Here is a 9611-nt window from a genome sequence, read left to right as displayed (position 1 = left end):
TTTTGGAGAAAAAAGCAATTCTGCATTTAGTGTGATGATCTCTTCATGCCGTGCTCTTAGTTTAGCTTTAAAAATGTGCTGAAAAAAATCGTGTGATCTTCACAATTTTCCTCCTGTTAATGTCTTGGTGACACTGAATCCCAACCATGGCCTATTTGCATGAAGTCTACATGTTCCCTCCTGTAAACATTTGGGTTCTCACCAGGCACTCCAACTTCCTCCCACTTCCCAAAAAACACACATGTAACGTTAATCAACCACTCTAAATTTCTAAATTTGAGGTGTATATGCATATGGTTGTTTCTGGGCTACATTTTTTACTGCTAGAGACCGACACCAGTTCCCCAAGCGGCTCTGAATGGATTAAGGGGAAACAGAAAATGGATGGGTGTAATATTTCTGGTTTTACATCTTGAATTTTCTGCAATATATAAATTGGCTCAAACTTAAACTTAAACTTGAATAAACTTAAAATCTGCTGGTGCTAACCATTGTGCACACAAACCTTAAAAAATGCCACGAAACATTTTGTAAAGATGTGGGGGGGAAAACAAGTGGCATAATGTGTCATCTTTATAGGGATGTGAGGTTTTCTGATCTTTTTCAGTGGTAGAATTAGAGTTGCTCTAAAAAATTTGCAGTTCCTGCTTTACATGTGAGATCCCTACCACTTCTGAAAGATCAACAGCCTGTCTCTTGTTTACGAGCTGCTTTTCTTAATTCTCACAATGTAAAGTACCTCATAAATAGTGTTTAGCGCTATTTTTGCAGTCTAGGTAAAAATGAACTCTTTAAGACTGCACCAACGTTGTTAGTTGGCTCCAAAGTGTGGAAAAAAATGTCATGTGTTACTGCTGTTTGAGCCTTATCGCAGTTCCTGTACTCCCATTTCTCCTTGTTTGGGCTCACTGACATTTCCCGACATATTTATTTGATTAAGAGTACATCTGACTCCCATTAAAACTTCCACTTGCAGATCCTGGGGTTGCTTTGGAAATAGATGGAAAAGTTTTCTTCTCTTTGTACTTGGAAGCAGAGGCCAAGTTTTGGTGAAGGGAGCTTCGCCTGCCTCTCTGTAAACACTCCAAGGGAAAGTGTTGGGGAAATGGTTTTCTGATGAACGTATTCTAATTTTAGACGTACATATCGCACTTTTATGACTGAACTTGCCATCAAAAAAAGAAAGCCTTTGCCAATGTTCATGGATTTATACCATTGTTGGAAATAAGCTCTCAGACTTCAGACATACAGTGAAGCTTTGGACGTTCTGGGAATTATGTTGAAGTTAATGAAAACACCAGTTTTCTTAAATTTCACAGCCTGAAATGTCCATCACTGGGTATGGTAATGGAAACAGAAAGAAATATAACATTTTTTGACAGTGTCCAAAGAAACAGCCATAAGAATATGAGCTGCAGCCAAATGGGCCGGTGTACGACAAGAACACGGCACCGAAAAATGTTTCTTTAAATCAACTTTAAAAAAATGACTCTACTTTATCCAAGCCAATTATATTAGTTGTGCTAGATCTACAGTTCTGATGTGCATAATTCTGAAACCAAAAGTGTGCCTTGAGCAAAATTAATAAAATGAGCTGTGACAAATTAGAGTAATTTTTTTTAAAGTTGGCTCAAAGAAACATTTTTTTGCAGTGCAGGAAGTGATGTGCCTAATCCGTGGACTCAGAAAGGCAATAACAGACCGTGGAGATCATCACAGAGGCCTTGGATCCCACAAAATATGAAGATTAATCTTAAAGGAAATTAATTTCACTCACCAAACACATACTCTAACGTCCGTGTAACAGGACCAATAAAGTTTTAGTGCGTACATAATGTGAAAGGATGTGATTCCTGATGGACTGGAAGAGGTAAAAGCAACATATTGTTGACAAAGCTAATTTAGTTGCTGCAACTTGGGTGTATTTGTACATGTCAAGGTTTGGCACTGCTTTTTTATTTAGCAAATGTCTTCTTGTGTCCTCTTGTGTTCACCAAGCAACATAAAACAAGTTTATTTATTTTTGACGTCAGCTCCAAACTGCTTACAATTTAAATCTAAAGCTCAGATTGCAAAGCCTGAGGAAAAATGGTCAGTCAGTTTGCCGTGTATCTGGTTCACCTTCCTGAATTCCTGCTTGCATCAAAAAATGCTTTTGGCGCAATAAATGTCCAAAAGAAGGTAAAGGATTCTTCATTTTTACCATCAAAATGTTTTTATAAACGTTGCTTCGGATCCTTCAAGAGTTCTTGCTTTTGTAGTGTAGAAAACCAAGCTGAATGCTGCTGTTTAGTTTATTTTTAAAGTGTTTTTGAGCACTCACTCTGTTCATGAAGCATTTGGGAAGATAGGAAAGCAGGCTTAAAAAGGGATATGAGACAAAGCAGGTACAGAGCCTCTGAGTATTTAGTTACCTGAGGATTAATGTGAGCCCAAACCTAAACAGGAAGCAAAAAATGATATAAAGCCATCTGTAACAATATCAGCATATTTAACCAGTCCTTGCCTTCACTTGCAGGTGAGGAAAATGTGCTGCAGATGGAGTTTAATGTGTGACTGACAAGTTATGAAAAAGCCACATGAAGAAAGTTTACCTTGTAAGAAATTCAACCTGGCTGGATATTTTCAAATACAGGTTTACAAGCACTGTGTTACCAGAGCTTGGATGGTGAAAAGCTAAAGTTATAGTTAAAAAGCCTGGTTATGGTATTGTATAGAAAATCTACTTTTTATGAAGTTCTGGTCAGAAGTTTCCACACATCATCATTTGGGGCTTTTAATTATCTATTTCAACAATTATTGAAAACAAGAGCAGGTCTCTGATCTGCACAGAGTCAAAATTATGCATTTAGGCTTTAATATGTAGAAACTCCTCCACTTGATATTTGTGTACATGTTATATCACAAACTAAACCTCAAGCGTGGTTGGTTTCCTGGCTCTTATTGTGGGTTTTAAACATAATCCACAAGTTTTGAGTAGGATTGGGGTCAGAGTTTGGCAGAAAAAGCCATTCCAGAAGCTTAATCCTTAAATGCTGCCTTCATCCACTCCAAAACCAGTTCTGTTGCGTGTTTGGGATCATTGTCCTGTTGCAATACCCAGTTAGGTCCAAAAAACAACGATCTGACTTTAAGATGTTCAGGAACCACCCCCAGTTCAAACGGATCATAATATGTGAACTGCTGGAGAAGCAACATCACTGTCCGCACCAAACTAGTGTAACATTAGCTAGAGCTGTGAGCATGTGCAGATTATAAAAATGGACGTTTTTATAATCTGCACATGCTCACATTAACCACAAACAGAACCAAATGCCTTTTGGATAAAGGTGTTACTGTTATCCAAGACAAATCGGTGCTATTTGGCAGCAGCAATAAGAATAATTTTTCTGTTGAGTGAAAGTGGCTATTCAAATCAAAGAAAAGTGTGCCAGCTTTCAAGCACGGTGATGGTAGCATCATGCTAGGGATCTGTTTCAGTGCCAGTCATGCAGGTGCAATGCATAAGGTGCAAAAGAAGGACAATCCCCAAAGTCTACAAAGCGAATCAACAATTTTATGGACCAACACAACACTGGTCCCACATATTCATCAAACCATATGTTAGTACACACAAAGAAAGCTAACGACAGCCACCATATCACTTCTATTGAAAACTTGATGAAAATAAAAGGAATAAAGAGCTTTGACTTTTCTGGATTTTCTGTAAATCTACTGTAAGAAATTGCTCAAACATTCATCCAGAATTGTTCATGACTGCAGACAGTGAATGTTCTCCCTGCAACCCATCAACGGACACTGAAGTGTTTACAGCTTGAGTTTGGATTTACGATCTTACTTCTGTGTGGATCAGATGAAAGCTACAATAATTTCAGTTGCATGCTTCATTGCGGCATTAAAAGTCATTGAAACTCTAAATGGTCAGAATAACGTCTTTGAACACTCTGAAAGGCTGCAAAGCAAGCTGGGCCTGGAAGACTTGAGTGGTATGCATTTCCACTCACGCGCTGTTTCACATTGACCACCAAACGCTTTGTATTATAGCAAATTCATGGCACTGACCATCCAGCTATTTCAGGTCACGCAGTGCTGCCACAAACAAAGCAAGCTGTAATTTGAGCCTGCAGCCGGGAATTAATTGTCTGTGTTTTTGCCAGAAAACATAAATCAGTGCTCTGCATCCTTTCAGTCTGATCCGCCTACCTCCCCTCACCCCCTCGACTTCTGCATAGCGAGAGGCAGCCAGGCTGGTGCACTCTTGACAGCTGTAACACCGGGGTGGGCCATAATCAGCCATGAAATCAGACATTTGAGAAGCTGTCAAGCAGACTTGACAGAGACAGAGATGAAGTTCAGAAACCTCCGTCCGTTCGTGGGGAAGCAATGCATACGAGGAATAGCAATCTGTGGATTGTGCTTCATGTCAGTGTGTTCCCAAAACGAACACGGGAAGGCCGATAGCATCTGGACACTTAATCAATACTTACATATTTCTGATGAATGAGTTGAGGAAAAATAATAATAAAGCACAACCTGTTGCTTGTTTTCATAAGTGGCTGCTTCCTGCATGCCTGGCTCGTTTCTGGAGTTAGCTCGGCGTTTGCGAGGTCCAACTAAAACAATGATGACGCTGGCAGATTGAGCTCAACCCTGAACCACCATCCAAGCTATATCTGCTGATCTCAGCCCAGATCCTGTCCAGACAATGCCCCAGCTTCCTCCCACTGCACCAATGAAAACACACGGGGCGGGCAGACGAAAAGAGAGGAAAGGTGGCAGAAAGGAGTAAAAAGGAAAACGGGTGGGATGAAGGCAGCCTGAGCAAGTCTTTCTATCTTTGTTTAGTCTTTTTTTTTTATTTTTTTTTTATAAAAGCATGGCCCTAACCTACAGTACTTTGAAAAGAAATATCGACTGGGATAAAGAGCAATTCTGATGAGCCGAATGGACTGGAACCACTGGTGGGAAACAGTGTGCAGTCCATTTCGGGTGCCCTCTAACCGAGGCTTTAATCCATTTAGGCTGCGTCTTGGCACAGAATCTGAGGTCTGACAAAGCTCAGCTCTGTCCCTGCGATCCAGCCCACTGAGTTTTAAGCTCTTACAGATGTGAGGAGGAGAAAGTGGGCATGCAGCTCTGGGCCAGTCTGGGACGGCTGACTAACTGGACCCAGAGTGCTAAATCTGCTTTTCAGCAACAGCTTGATGAATCCTACGCGTCAGCTTCCTGTCTCAGATCCTCCCAGGACGCACATAAGCAACCCCCGATGGGATTTTTATTTATTCATTTTTTTCCAGAGTGACATGGCAACATTTGCATGTAAGGATACACAAGCCAGATGGGTTTTGTTGTTGTTGTTGTTGTTGATGATGTGTTTAAGGGCAGACAGCCAAGAGTCTTATCAGCCCCAGTATTGTCTTTAGTTTCTGTCCCAGAGCCTTTTAGGAGTCTGGTGAAGAATGTAATTTCTTTTGACTCAAATTTCATCTCATGAGCACACAGTTGCAGATGTCACGCTCCTGCCATCAAACAAAAACCACAGGGAAATTCTGGAAACTGGCTCTGATCGGACAAGTCTGAGCATCCAGCACGCCAAAACCGATACAGGGAAGATCAAAGCAGACAGGCTGAGGCTGATTGTGATGATGGACAGTACATCTAAATTACGTTACGGCAGACAAATACTTAAAGACTTATTCAACATGACTCTGAAACAGATGTGCTGCCATGAGAGAATGCCCCTTTACATCATTACAAACGTTGCTGAGTTGTCGTGGTGCATCCACCCGTCTCCATCCCTAACATGCCGCTTCTCTTCATGCCCCTTTGCCCCGATCGAGGCCTTTGGGAAGCCTAGAAAGACGTGACACATGATGGATCTGTTACAAGGGGACGTACAGAAACAGCGCTCAGCCTTCTGTATGATTATCCCCCCGACACTTGAGCCGTTGAAGAACAAAAAATAGCTTTTTTTTGTTAAGAGTTATTTTCTGTATGTGTCAAAGAAAATCAACGTGCCAGGACACGCACGCCGTTTAATGTGGGGGTTATATGTGGCAGCGTGCGGGGAGTGAGCTGAGGTGAGGCGTGAACGCTTGGCACAAGCTTGACTTGGACTTGGGTAGGATGGGCGCATGTGTGTGTTTGTGTGTGTGTGTGACAGTGCCTATGTGTGTGTAGGGGGAAGCAGCAGGATGAAATGGGTGTGTCTTTGGGTTTGACGGCAGCACCTTTTCCCCTGCCATTTCCTGGCTAGCAAATCCTGGAAGCTGCTCTGAGAGATGCTCTCTTAACGTCCTTTCTTTCCTGACAGGTTTATAACTTGTCTGACTCTGGTAGAGAACAAAATCTTGCAACGAAATTTTAATAGATGTAGATGCTCTTGCATGATATTGTGTTGTGCTTGTTTCTACACTTTTGAACTTTTTTTTTTTCTTTTCTGATCAATAAACACACCACACCTATAGTATAAAGCACTGATGTCACTCTAACAGCAGCACCTTTTGGTGTCCAACCTGTTGCAAAGTTTGAAAAAAAATGACTCAAAGTTATATTATATTAACATATTATCTTATCAGTGAGGTATTTAACACAGAAATCAAAACAAGCAAAGAGAATCATATCTGCAGTTCATTTAAGATGGTTTTTTTTTTTTACTTTTTAAAACAGTTTTTTTTATAATAGTTAATTTTTATTTAGACCTTTATTTTACCGGGATAGAAAACCATAAAGATTAAAAACCTCTTTTTCAAGGGGGTCCTGGCCGATAGGCAGCGACAAATACAAAATGCACATTTAAAAGAAAATGTCAAGTTATTAAGAACAGGTTCATGTTCCTGAATCGTCCTCAAGTATGTATAGTTTGGGTCCAAAAGCACTAAATTAGATGAATTCAGTCGATTCTGACTTAATTTCTACACCATTTAATTTTTGTTTTTTTTTATTGTGACGGGAGAGAGATAAGACTAGACTACAATACTAATGAACAAAACAAACATTCCTTTAATTTTTCATGCAAAAACTGATGAACTAAAAGGCTGGTGGGGTTCTCATAGAGAGGAAAGAAGAGTTTTGGAATAATTCGCTGCTTTAAAGAAAGCATGAATAGAAACTAGAAATGCAACAAATTAGAAGAAGCAAAACATATGAAGTGATAATTACTCAGTTTTGCTTCAGTCGGGAGTGCAACTATGAAAGCACGCTGATATCATGGGCTCATATTTATGAACCATATGAGAATAGCACAGACGCAATAGCCTGGCTTGGAAACAAAAAGCATATTAAAAGAGAGCAGTTTTTGCCAAGCTACTCATTTAAATAGCTCACTGTGGACTTATTTACAGCTTCGGATTTCTATTTTGAAGCAGCGACAGGTGGTCGAACTCTAATGTCACTGCAGAATCGTCTGCTCTCACTTTTTGGCGAAAACCCCAGTGCTTTAAATTCCTAAAATTAAAGGATTCAAACGCTGAATTGGCATACGGTGGCAAATTCATTATCTGAGGTGTGCAAACCCGGGCCAACCTTGGCAGACGTTAAGCAAATTACTTGCATAATCATGTCATCAAGTAAACAAACAGAAGCTTGGAGAACGAGCGAGTGTTGTCGCTCACGCTCAGAGTCAGCGTCTGCTTGGTGGGACGACAAGGAAAACTTTCGTTCATGTGTAAGTGTATGTTTTGAATGGACAGACGGCAAAAGATCCCTCTGACTGACAAGTGAAATCTTACCAATGTGTTTTATGAAATGTGTTTCAGGATATTGGACAAGCAAAGAGAAACACTTTAACAGCTGTAACATCAGCAGCGTGAGCTGTCCGTTGGCAAATCAAATCACCGTCTGCAGCCGGAGCAAAACGGGCGGCTCTGGTTCCACCGCGTCTCCGTTCTGAAGAATCTAGGACGTATTACAACAGCCAGGGGAGAATTAAAGTGACATTTTCTGTTTTTTGGAGGGCGGGGAGGGAAAGGATACATTTAAAAGTGGAGAATGCATTCCAAAGCAAAGAAGTCTAAGATGATTTTGCAGAGTTAAGCAATCTGAAGAAAAAAGTGCGCGTGTTTCCTTTTGGGCTCCGTATTGGGGAGACGGGGCCAATATTTAACAGAGCATCCAGAGAAAGCAACTGCTCTGTCAGATATAGGTGGAACCCAGAACACAAACTGCGGCATCCATTTTTTTTTTTTTTCTGTGAGTATTCCTGTGGAGACCAAACAACTGAAAAAAAAAATAAAAATTATAATAAATAAACTTGCGCTTGTTAATGATTTTGGCAGCACACTGCTATGTGTAAACTCATCAGGTATTGATATAACAGCTATGTAAGTTATGAAACCGCCCCCGGAGACTCCACCAAATATAAACAGCTTGAAATATGCGCCTGTCAATCTCGCCAGCGGCAGCCATCTGGGCCTATCCAGTTACCGTGCTGAATAAGAAAATGAGAAAATAAATAGCTGGTGGTACCGAGTTCCTGTTCGGGCTGACTCAAGGAATCCGTCGCCTTCTGTTCCTGCCCATAGGTGAACCAAGACTGAGCAAAAACACTTGCTAATAAATTCAACGCTGAAGTTCCCTGAGGTGTCTTGGATTTGATGATCCTAATTAAGGGTGGGTTTGACCCTCTAGTTAAGTTCTTGGATCGAGCCTGAAGCTGTTTGCCTCCAGAGGGCTGTTGCAGGGGCTTAGAGGACACATTGGGCTTTACCTCCGTGACCCAGCTAAAGGCTGGTTGCTGGCTAAAGAAGGCTTTTCTCCAAATGATCTTTAAAACTTACACGTTCTTGTCTAAACTGAAGCCTCACTTTAGCAAAGACGAAATCATGCCAAAACGGGCAAATCCTTCCATGAAACGGGAAGAATTGTTGTTTTTTTTAAGAGAAACAGAAATTAAGGTAGAAATCTGAAACAAAAGTTTGAGATTAGATGCAAACTTGCAACAACAAATGTCACCAAGGTTGGACTGATTCTTTAAAAGATTTTTCCATTTCTCTCTTAAAAAAAAAAAAAAAAAAAAAAGAAAGAAAAAAGAGGATTGCACAAGAGCAAAAACAGCTCTGTTCAATTCCCTCCCCTCGCTAAAGAACCAAAGAAGGTTTATTTCTTAAATTTCCTTTAAAACTTGCATTTTCTTTTCTAAACTTAAGCTGTAGCCTGGTGAAAAAATAAAGAACTCAAGCAGGTAAAGACGTATCAAAACAGGAGGAATTGGTTTTTAAGAAACTGGTTTTTAAAACCCTTTTTTTTTTAATCCAGAGAAGAACAAAGAATGTTTGTTGGTTGAGCTTTTTGTAATGTTGTGTTTTGATAACCATCAGCATGAAAATATTTATGAGGTCAACGAAGACAAAAAAAATAAAAAATAAAGGACCTCAATAAAAGGCCGTGTTGGAAGTTTGCCACTGTGAGCCAACGATGTGAAGCCAAACCACATCAGGAGAGCATGAAGTCACCACGGCCCCGGGAGCTGCGACACCCACACGTTGTTCTACTTTCCCTCTGAATTTTAAAAACAGAGAAATCTCCGTGTGACTTTAATCTGCTCGAAGGCCAAACCTCCGTGGTGGTCCCGATGTCCACGTTCAGCCTCAGAAAAAGTCTTTCCAGCTCTG

The sequence above is a fragment of the Gambusia affinis genome, linkage group LG09 (genome assembly GCF_019740435.1).
Source record: "Gambusia affinis linkage group LG09, SWU_Gaff_1.0, whole genome shotgun sequence".
Taxonomy (NCBI): domain Eukaryota; kingdom Metazoa; phylum Chordata; class Actinopteri; order Cyprinodontiformes; family Poeciliidae; genus Gambusia; species Gambusia affinis.
Note: the sequence above shows the minus strand (reverse complement) of the source record.